A 12,007-nucleotide genomic window follows, 5' to 3' on the forward strand; every position below is an offset into this window, starting at 1 on the left:
CCCATTCTGTAGGTTGCCTGTTCACTCTGATGGTAGTTTCTTTTGCTGTGCAGAAGCTCTTTAGTTTAATGAGATCCCATTTGTCAATTTTGGCTTTTGCTGCCATTGCTTTTGGTGTTTTAGACATGAAGTCTTTGCCCATGCCTATGTCCTGAATGGTACTACCTAGGTTTTCCTCTAGGGTTTTTATGGTATTAGGTCTAACATGTAAGTCTCTAATCCATCTTGAATTAATTTTCGTATAAGGAGTAAGGAAAGGATCCAGTTTCAGCTTTCTACTTATGGCTAGCCAATTTTCCCAGCACCATTTATTAAATAGGGAATCCTTTCCCCATTTCTTGTTTCTCTCAGGTTTGTCAAAGATCAGATGGCTGTAGATATGTGGTATTATTTCTGAGGACTCTGTTCTGTTCCATTGGTCTATATCTCTGTTTTGGTACCAGTACCATGCTGTTTTGGTTACTGTAGCCTTGTAGTATAGTTTGAAGTCAGGTAGCGTGATGCCTCCAGCTTTGTTCCTTTGACTTAGGATTGTCTTGGAGATGCGGGCTCGTTTTTGGTTCCATATGAACTTTAAAGCAGTTTTTTCCAATTCTGTGAAGAAACTCGTTGGTAGCTTGATGGGGATGGCATTGAATCTATAAATTACCTTGGGCAGTATGGCCATTTTCACGATATTGATTCTTCCTATCCATGAGCATGGTATGTTCTTCCATTTGTTTGTGTCCTCTTTGATTTCACTGAGCAGTGGTTTGTAGTTCTCCTTGAAGAGGTCCTTTACATCCCTTGTAAGTTGGATTCCTAGGTATTTGATTCTCTTTGAAGCAATTGTGAATGGAAGTTCATTCCTGATTTGGCTCTCTGTTTGTCTGTTACTGGTGTATAAGAATGCTTGTGATTTTTGCACATTAATTTTGTATCCTGAGACTTTGCTGAAGTTGCTTATCAGCTTAAGGAGATTTTGGGCTGAGACAATGGGGTTTTCTAAATATACAATCATGTCATCTGCAAACAGGGACAATTTGACTTCTTCTTTTCCTAACTGAATACCCTTGATTTCTTTCTCTTGCCTAATTACCCTAGCCAGAACTTCCAACACTATGTTGAATAGGAGTGGTGAGAGAGGGCATCCCTGTCTTGTGCCAGTTTTCAAAGGAAATTTTTCCAGTTTTTGCCCATTCAGTATGATATTGGCTGTGGGTTTGTCATAGATAGCTCTTATTATTTTGAGGTACGTTCCATCAATACCGAATTTATTGAGCGTTTTTAGCATGAAGCGCTGTTGAATTTTGTCAAAAGCCTTTTCTGCATCAATTGAGATAATCATGTGGTTCTTGTCTTTGGTTCTGTTTATATGCTGGATTATGTTTATTGATTTGCGAATGTTGAACCAGCCTTGCATCCCAGGGATGAATCCCACTTGATCATGGTGGATAAGCTTTTTGATGTGTTGCTGAATCCGGTTTGCCAGTATTTTATTGAGGATTTTTGCATCGATGTTCATCAGGGATATTGGTCTAAACTTCTCTTTTTTTGTTGTGTTTCTGCCAGGTTTTGGTATCAGGATGATGTTGGCCTCATAAAATGAGTTAGGGAGGATTCCCTCTTTTTCTATTGATTGGAATAGTTTCAGAAGGAATGGTACCAACTCCTCCTTGTACCTCTGGTAGAATTCAGCTGTGAATCCATCTGGTCCTGGACTTTTTTTGGTTGGTAGGCTATTAATTATTGCCTCAATTTCAGAGCCTGCTATTGGTCTATTCAGGGATTCAACTTCTTCCTGGTTTAGTCTTGGAAGAGTGTAAGTGTCCAGGAAATTATCCATTTCTTCTAGATTTTCCAGTTTATTTGCGTAGAGGTGTTTATAGTATTCTCTGATGGTAGTTTGTATTTCTGTGGGGTCGGTGGTGATATCCCCTTTATCATTTTTAATTGCATCGATTTGATTCTTCTCTATTTTCTTCTTTATTAGTCTCGCTAGTGGTCTGTCAATTTTGTTGATCTTTTCAAAAAACCAACTCCTGGATTCATTGATTTTTTGGAGGGTTTTTTGTGTTTCTATCTCCTTCAGTTCTGCTCTGATCTTAGTTATTTCTTGCCTTCTGCTAGCTTTCGAATGTGTTTGCTCTTGCTTCTCTAGTTCTTTTAATTGTGATGTTAGAGGGTCAATTTTAGATCTTTCTAGCTTTCTCTTGTGGGCATTTAGTGCTATAAATTTCCCTCTACACACTGCTTTAAATGTGTCCCAGAGATTCTGGTATGTTGTATCTTTGTTCTCATTGGTTTCAAAGAACATCTTTATTTCTGCCTTCATTTCTTTATGTACCCAGTAGTCATTTAGGAGCAGGTTGTTCAGTTTCCATGTAATTGAGCGGTTTTGATTGAGTTTCTTAGTCCTGAGTTCTAGTTTGATTGCACTGTGGTCTGAGAGACAGTTTGTTATAATTTCTGTTCTTGTACATTTGCTGAGGAGTGCTTTACTTCCAATTACGTGGTCAATTTTGGAGTAAGTATGATGTGGTGCTGAGAAGAATGTATATTCTGTTGATTTGGGGTGGAGAGTTCTATAGATGTCTATTAGGTCTGCTTGCTGCAGAGATGAGTTCAATTCCTGGATATCCTTGTTAACTTTCTGTCTCGTTGATCTGTCTAATGTTGACAGTGGAGTGTTGAAGTCTCCCATTATTATTGTATGGGAGTCTAAGTCTCTTTGTAAGTCTCTAAGGACTTGCTTGATGAATCTGGGTGCTCCTGTATTGGGTGCATATATATTTAGGATAGTTAGCTCTTCCTGTTGAATTGATCCCTTTACCATTATTTAATGGCCTTCTTTGTCTCTTTTGAACTTTGATGGTTTAAAGTCTGTTTTATCAGAGACTAGTATTGCAACCCCCACTTTTTTTTGTTCTCCATTTGCTTGGTAAATCTTCCTCCATCCCTTTATTTTGAGCCTATGTATGTCTCTGCATGTGAGATGGGTCTCCTGAATACAGCAGACTGATGGGTCTTGACTCTTGATCCAGTTTGCCAGTCTGTGTCTTTTAATTGGAGCATTTAGTCCATTTACATTTAAGGTTAAGATTGTTATGTGTGAACTTGATCCTGCCATTATGATATTAACTGGTTATTTTGCTCGTTAGTTGATGCAGTTTCTTCCTTGCCTCGATGGTCTTTACATTTTGGCATGTTTTTGCAATGGCTGGTACCGGTTGTTCCTTTCCATGTTTAGTGCTTCCTTCAGGATCTCTTGTAAGGCAGGCCTAGTGGTGACAAAATCTCTAAGCATTTGCTTATCTGTAAAAGATTTTATTTCTCCTTCACTTATGAAACTTTGTTTGGCTGGATATGAAATTCTGGGTTTAAAATTCTTTTCTTTAGGAATGTTGAATATTGGCCCCCACTCTCTTCTGGCTTGGAGAGTTTCTGCCGAGAGATCTGCTGTTAGTCTGATGGGCTTCCCTTTGTGGGTAACCCGACCTTTCTTTCTGGCTGCCCTTAAGATTTTTTCCTTCATTTCAACTTTGGTGAATCTGGCAATTATGTGTCTTGGAGTTGCTCTTCTCGAGGAGTATCTTTGTGGTGTTCTCTGTATTTCCTGGATTTGAATGTTGGCCTGCCCTACTAGGTTGGGGAAGTTCTCCTGGATGATATCCTGAAGAGTGTTTTCCAACTTGGTTCCATTTTCCCCCTCACTTTCAGGCACCCCAATCAGACGTAGATTTGGTCTTTTTACATAATCCCATACTTCTTGCAGGCTTTGTTCATTTCTTTTTCTTATTTTTTCTTTTGGTTTCTCTTCTCGCTTCATTTCATTCATATGATCCTCAATCGCTGATACTCTTTCTTCCAGTTGATCAAGTTGGTTACTGAAGCTTGTGCATTTGTCACGTATTTCTCGTGTCATGGTTTTCATCTCTTTCATTTCGTTTATGACCTTCTCTGCATTAATTACTCTAGCCATCAATTCTTACACTTTTTTTTCAAGATTTTTAGTTTCTTTGCGCTGGGTACGTAATTCCTCCTTTAGCTCTGAGAAATTTGATGGACTGAAGCCTTCTTCTCTCATCTCGTCAAAGTCATTCTCCGTCCAGCTTTGATCCGTTGCTGGCGATGAGCTGCGCTCCTTTGCCGGGGGAGATGCACTCTTATTTTTTGAATTTCCAGCTTTTCTGCCCTGCTTTTTCCCCATCTTTGTGGTTTTATCTGCCTCTGGTCTTTGATGATGGTGATGTACTGATGGGGTTTTGGTGTAGGTGTCCTTCCTGTTTGATAGTTTTACTTCTAACAGTCAGGACCCTCAGTTGTAGGTCTGTTGGAGATTGCTTGAGGTCCACTCCAGACCCTGTTTGCCTGGGTGTCAGCAGCAGAGGCTGCAGAAGATAGAATATTTCTGAACAGCGAGTGTACCTGTCTGATTCTTGCTTTGGAAGCTTCCTCTCAGGGGTGTACTCCACCCTGTGAGGTGTGGGGTGTCAGACTGCCCCTAGTGGGGGATGTCTCTCAGTTAGGCTGCTCAGGGGTCAGGGACCCACTTGAGCAGGGAGTCTGTCCCTTCTCAGATCTCAGCCTCCGTGTTGGGTGATCCACTGCTCTCTTCAAAGCTGTCAGACAGAGTCGTTTGCGTCTGCAGAGGTTTCGGCTGCGTTTGTTATAGTTTACTGTGCCCTGTCCCCAGAGGTGGAGTCTACAGAGACAGGCAGGTTTCCTTGAGCTGCTGTGAGCTCCACCCAGTTCGAGCTTCCCAGCGGCTTTGTTTACCTACTTAAGCCTCAGCAATGGTGGGCGCCCCTCCCCCAGCCTCGCTACTGCCTTGCCGGTAGATCACAGACTGCTCTGCTAGCAATGAGGGAGGCTCCGTGGGTGTGGGACCCTCCCGGCCAGGTGTGGGATATGATCTCCTGGTGTGCCTGTTTGCTTAAGGCGCAGTATTGGGGTGGGAGTTACCCGATTTTCCAGGTGTTGTGTGTCTCAGTTCCCCTGGCTAGGAAAAGGGATTCCCTTCCCCCTTGTGCTTCCCAGGTGAGGCAATGCCTCGCCCTGCTTCAGCTCTTGCTGGTCGGGATGCAGCAGCTGACCATCACCGATCGTCCAACACTCCCCAGTGAGATGAACCCAGTACCTCAGTTGAAAATGCAGAAATCACTGGTCTTCTGTGTCGCTCGCGCTGGGAGTTGGAGACTGGAGCTGTTCCTATTCGGTCATCTTGCTCTGTCCCATGTCAGCTCTTTAGGAACCTGGTGAGCGACCACAATGAGTGGACTGTGGCTATCCTCAGTGGAGCTTGCTGTCCTTCTGGAAGTGGATTCTATCTCTCAATTTCTACTCCTTGGAAATATTTCCAAGGAAGAGTTGGAGTTTTCCTCCAAAGTTCCTATGTATCCTGCACACATTTTTTTGTAGTTTCTCTCAGTAGCATAGAGTTCGAATAAATAAAACCTACTGTTGAGTGGAGATCCCGCATTCATAACTCTCTTTACTGTGCATCCTAGAAAATGGCATATATCTTACCACTCTCCCCAGTATAGCTCCATTTTTATACACACAGTAAAAAAAAAAATTAAAATCTTTATTCCACATATTTATTATTTATCATGCACTATATTAAGAATTTTACATATATTGTTTTATTTAATACAACCTCCCTATGATGAATAAACTCTTACTACTCTCAATACAGAGATGAGTGTCAAAGAATTTAACTGCCCTACATAAAGTTAGCAAGTGGTTGAGAAAGGGTTCAACCACATATCTAACTGATCCAAAGCCTATACTTTTAACTTCTATACTTTTCCTAAATACACTACTAAAACAAAAATGATCTGAATTTAAATGCCTCTGTTTATTTGCATCAACAATTGAATTTGCTTGTATAAATGTTACGGCATTGAACAAAATTAAAAAGCTCCAAACGAAGCTCAGCCATACAGACTTCATATACCCATTCATTATACAATACATTTTTTCTACCATTCAACATTTAAAGAAACATCCCTTTCCTGACGGGGCATGGTGGCTTACGCCTGTAATCCCAGCACTTTGGGGGCCTAGGCAGGCAGATCGCTTGAGCTCATGAGTTTGAGAGCAGCCTGGAAGACATGGCAAAACCCCGTCTCTATAAAACATCCAAAAGTTAGCTGGGCATGAGTGGATGAGGTGGGAGGATAGCTTGAGCCTGGGAAGTGGAGCTTGCAGTGAGCTGAGAGTGTGCTACTGCACTCCACCCTGGGCAATAGAGTCAGATCTTGCCTCAGAAAAAAGAAAAAAGAGAAAGAAATTTTCCTTTCTTTTAGTGGCAGCACATCTGAGCATTCTGCCTCTCCCATCTACCTCTGGGTATCTGGCACAAGGTCTTCTTGTTTGATGCAATGTGAAGTTCACTCTGGATTCAGTCACATCTGAGTCCTCGTAGTGAAGGCTTGAAGTGACTCTTCCAGGCTATATGTGCATGAGGAACCTAGGAAGCCACTTGTGGGGAAAAAACTAATCTAAAGAATTAGAGTCCGGCCTATAAACCTGTCCCGGTAACACTTCCTCAGTCATTAAAGAAAGATGCCAGAGAGACCAATTCTGAACACTGGAAGGTATTCCATGACTCTTTTCTTCCTTGGACTCAACTTCACATCCTCCAGGCTGACTAGGGGGGAATTTATGGTATAGCTCTGCAAGTAGCTAGGTCAAAATGAATTGTTTTCACTCATATCTGTGAGACACAGAGTCCAAAGTAATGTGGCTTTTGGTACCCAGGGATCACAGTACAGCGAAAAAGACATGTGTTCACTGGTTGCAACTGATGCATGTAGGATTTGGGAAACTATGGTGCTGCTTGGATCTATTAAGGCTTTGACTCATTAGCAGTACACAAGGCCTGGCTACGACAACTGTGACAGCAGGTCCCACTTACAGAGGTAAGGGGCAAAGGCCACAGTGGTAGTAGCTATGTTCCTAATGCCCCAAGGCAGAAGCCAGGGTGACCTGTCAGTGGAAGTGTGTGTCTCACTTTCTCGTGCACTTCCACATGGCTTTGCTGGCAAGAGTGTGAGGGACTTAAACACGGCTTTGCTGGCAGAGAGTGGGAGCATTTGAGAGGCACCATTTGCAATTATGTAGGGATAAGTATCATGCTCAGAGAATGGTTGGATGTTCTGCAGGACTTGAGAGGTGGGAAAGAAGAGAAGTGCTGGAGAATTGTTTGAGTTAGATATGTAACACTAACTTGCATAGTTATTTCTCTTTGATTCTTACAAGTACCCACAGAAATTTGGGTTATTGTTTCCATTGTATTTGTGAGGGGGCTAAGGCTAGGTAAATTGTCCATGATCAAATAGCTGGTAAGTAATGGAGAGAAGATCAAAACTTAGATCCTCTGACTTACCATTCTTTCCTATAACCTTCCTCCTTTCACAATCTCATGAAAATTATTATCTTCAATAAATTGTGTTCTTTTTTTAACCAGCAAATTAGGCTTATGTAATCATAATTTTCCTTTTTACATTGACCATTAGAAATCTGAGTTGAATTTTTAAAAATTCTACTGGCAATATTAATCCAGTTAGTTAATATGTTTACCACGATTTTTTCCTAAAATTTTTCTGTTTTCTGTTTTTCTTTTAACTGCTTTTTGTTACACCTCTCTTTTGTTGAAAGCCACTTCAGACCTTCTTGGAAGCAAGTGGGATATTCTCTTTATGGAAGTAAAGGAAGAAATCTGGAAACCAAACTTCCTACCTTCAGAGTGTGAATCAGATTGGTCATTCCCAGAGAATAAACTGAGAAATTCCAAGTGAATTGGGAGATATCACATAAACTTTGATTTTTTTCCCATAGTCTTAATGAATTTTGCTGATGTCTTGATATTCCCACTCAATCTCCCCTTTAAATCAATGTTATATGTTTGAGATAAATTCGGCAGAAGTTGGAGGATCAGACTTTAGTCATAGAACACAGGAAAGAATATCTAACAACCTAATAAATGCATATAAATTAAATGCATAATGTGCAAACCACTCCAGATTTGAAGTATTGAAATCTGGGGAAGAATCACAGTTAAACTGGCTGACTGGGCACTTCTTGACTTAATGAAAATTTGTCAGCAAAAGGCTACCATACGAGTTTGGGAAGGTGTACCTTAAGCACATCTTGAATGGCATGACCTTGTGGGTGAGGAAGATAGCATTTGCTATGAAATAGTAACAGGAATACACATGTCACACACAAGGGAAGAATAGCAATTGTTCCTAACTAGAACTGACAGTATGGTCCAGGAAGGTATGGAGATGAGTTAGAAGTTCTGGGGGGAAGAGAAGAAGAGCTTAGAAAAAAAAAAAAAAAAAAAATAGGAGTTAGAAGTGCCTGTGAGGAACTCAAAGCAAAAGCCATCTGAGAATGGAAAACCTCATAAAGGAAGGATGAATAGGAGTAGGAAAAACCACTGAACCACCATTATCTACAAGACAGGTGTATCACCTATGCTTCAGAAGAAATCTCATCAAAAATGCATGTCAGTACTAGACTGTGAATTGTCATTAAAATATTTACACAGAGGAAGAAAACTAATTTTTTTAAATGATAATGTGATTCTGTGAGGGTGATGACACTGGTGGTAGTATAGATTTTGGATCCTCCTGGATTCCCACCTGAAAATAGAAAAAGCAAATAGCAAGCAAGCCAGTGAAAACATGGAAAGCATTTATAACATAACGAGATGTCAAAGTAGCCCCAGGAATTCCAAAATACAAGCAGTTGGGAATTAATGGCCGACAGCCAGAAGACTGCGTGATATTGACACTGTGCAGGCAAAATAAAAAAGGAAGCAGTGGAAATTCAGATAGGCCTGGGAGGAGGAGAATCCCTAATTAGCTAAAAGGTATTCACCAGAAAGTAATGCAGACAATTTGACTTCTAGCAGGGGTTTCACTGTTCCACAAACAGCTAAGTGCAAGGATCTCTGCTAAATTTCTCAAGGGGTAAACATATAACCTAGTCCCTGCGAACTTTTGATCATAGCCAACCAGGACAGCTCTCCGTGACAGAGTGCCAGACTTACTGGGGGCAGAACCTAAACTATTCGGAGCCGAATTAAAATGTACCAGCATAAACAACAAAGAAAAAGGAAGGTTTCCATGAAAGTCATGTGGGAAACAGAGCCCTCTAGTTCCAACATTTCACAGAAGCAACAGAAGAAGGAGCTCTGTAAGGTTAAAAACAGTAATAAAAGCTATCTGAAACCAGCCTTAGCCTAAAAGTGCAAATAAATTAACTTCACAGGAAACTAAACAACAGAAAAGTATAAAAGTCAAACATTGCACAGAATTAATATAATAAAAAAGAGAATAAGAATCAGAATAAGACCTCTACAGACAACGAAATCTTGCCAGAGACATGTTCCAAGAATGGATTAAAATTTTAATATATTATTTTAAAACAAAATAAATTTTTAAAAGTACATTACATAATACACGAAGGACACATAAGTAAAAATAAAAACACATAAATAGGAGACATAAGAAAGACTTCAAAATAAAAGAAAAAATACTTTCAGGAAATAACAAAACTAGAAAGTATGCAACAGCAAATAAACATAAGAAATAACGCCTTAAGAGAAATAGAAAATGAAAAGAAAAAAACTGTAAAAACATAAAAGAATTAAAGTACTGCCAGTGCTGTAATCCCAGCACTTTGGGAGGCTGAGGCAGGAGGACCACTTGAAGTCTAGAGTTCAAGACCAGTATGGCCGACATGACAAAACCCCGTCTCTACTAAAAATGGAAAAATTAGCCTGGCATGGTGACGCACGTCTGTAGTCTCAGCTACTTGGTAGGTTGAGGCACGAGAATCACTGGAACCTAGGAGGCAGAGGTTGCAGTGAGCTGAAACCACACCACTGCACTCCAGCCTGGGCAAGAGAATGAGACTCCATCTCAAAAAAAAAAAAAGAAAAAGAAAGTTGTAAAAGATTTTTGACAAGTATCAAAAAAACAAAAAAAGAAAAAAGACCTAATACAAAGAAACAGAGGTCTTGGCCGGGCGCGGTGGCTCAAGCCTGTAATCCCAGCACTTTGGGAGGCCGAGACGGGCGGATCACGAGGTCAGGAGATCGAGACCATCCTGGCGAACACGGTGAAACCCCGTCTCTACTAAAAAAAAATACAAAAAACTAGCCGGGCGAGGTGGCGGGCGCCTGTAGTCCCAGCTACACAGGAGGCTGAGGCAGGAGAATGGCGTAAACCCGGGAGGCGGAGCTTGCAGTGAGCTGAGATCCGGCCACTGCGCTCCAGCCCCGGCGACAGAGCGAGACTCCGTCTCAAAAAAAAAAAAAAAAAAAAAAAAAAAAGAAACAGAGGTCTCCCAAGGAGAAAATTAAAGCAAAGAAATAGAACAATTAATAAATACTATAATTTAAGATAACTTACCTAAAATTAAAATATTCTTTAGAGAGTAAAACGGTGGCTGCCAGGGGTTAAGAGAAGGGAGGAGTGGGAAATTATTGTTTAAAGGATACAGAGTTTTAGTTTTGCAGGATTAAAATAGATGGATGGTGGTGATGTTTGCACAACAATGTGATATGCTTAATGTTATTGAACTATGCACATACAAATGGTTAAAATAATAAATTTTATGATATCTATACCTTATTATAACTGTAAAAATTAATTAAAAAGACAAAACACGTTTTATAAAAGCAGGTACATCTAAACCATAGTGTCTCAGTGATTAAACCCTAAGGAAATGCAAGGAAGTTATTACTATAAAGCATGCTGGCTATGTAGGAAAGATGAAGGGGGCTGTGACTGGATAATGTGATGAAATACCCAGAAGAGCGTTTTGAGGAGGTGGGCAGGAAAGTTCTACATATTGACAGAGATGGGAGTCACAAGAGTTTTGACCTGAAAATAATTCACTGTGCTATACATTTGTATTGTTTATTTTTCTATATTCATCTTTTATTTTAAAATAGAAAGGGAGAAAGAATAGAAAATAAATGAGATAACTATGAATGTGTTCAGATGCACAAAATCTAATAGAGTATTTCCATTTGCTTTGGTTGCATCCCAGCTATAGATCTTCACCGTGAAGACATTTATCTTGTTTATAGGTTTTTCGTTCAACCTTTCTCTCATTTATTTAACTTTCGGATTAATGTGCTTATGTTCTAGAAATCAAATATAAAGTGCTGAAGCAGGAAGACAGATACTAGTTACCCTCCCTTCCCCTGCCCTTGCTGAGACCCATTCTCATCACCTTCTTTTATCTGCTCTGTGCTGCTGGAGATAATCCTTGTAGACTGAGTCCTCCAGCTCCCAGGTCCTCTGGTTTCCATTTGTGTTTGGCCAGCCAGAGACACCATCAAGAGACTGAAGGGCAAGTCGGGGAAGGAGAGGTCAAGGTATGTCTTGCCTCACTTTTCCCTCTACTTCTATGCTATAATTCTGGCAAAGGTTTTATTTATCTATGATTACTACTAGGATTCTTCTGTTCCAAGGCAACTCTCCCATTGAGCCCCCATGACATTGTTTCCTACTCTTCTTCCTTTAAGCCTGGGGTGGTAATGGCTTCACACTGTTGCTATTCCCTTGGTGCCTCAATGCTCCTATGGGGTTCTTAAACCCCCATAATTATTTTATAATTATTATTTTAAATAATTTTTATGTCACTGCCATAAATAATTATTTTATGTCAATGCCATAACCACTTCAACATGTGTGGAAAAGAGGTTTTTGCGGATGTGATCTGGAGATGAGATTATCCTGGATTATCCATGTGTGCCCTAAATCCAATGACAAGTATCCGTATAAGAAACAGAAATGGAGAAGACATAAACACAAGGGGAAGGCTATAAGCTGAGGGAGGCTGAGACTGGAGTTATGCAGCCGTAAGCCAAAGAACACAGAGAGCCACTAGAGGTTGGAAGAGGCAAAGGAGAATTTTCCCCCAGAGACTTCAGAGAGTGCATGGCTATGCTGACGCCTTGATTTTTTGTTTTATTTTTGGCCTCCAGAACTGTGAAAGA

Source organism: Macaca fascicularis, chromosome 1, assembly GCF_037993035.2.
Source record: "Macaca fascicularis isolate 582-1 chromosome 1, T2T-MFA8v1.1".
Classification (NCBI taxonomy): Eukaryota; Metazoa; Chordata; class Mammalia; order Primates; family Cercopithecidae; genus Macaca; species Macaca fascicularis.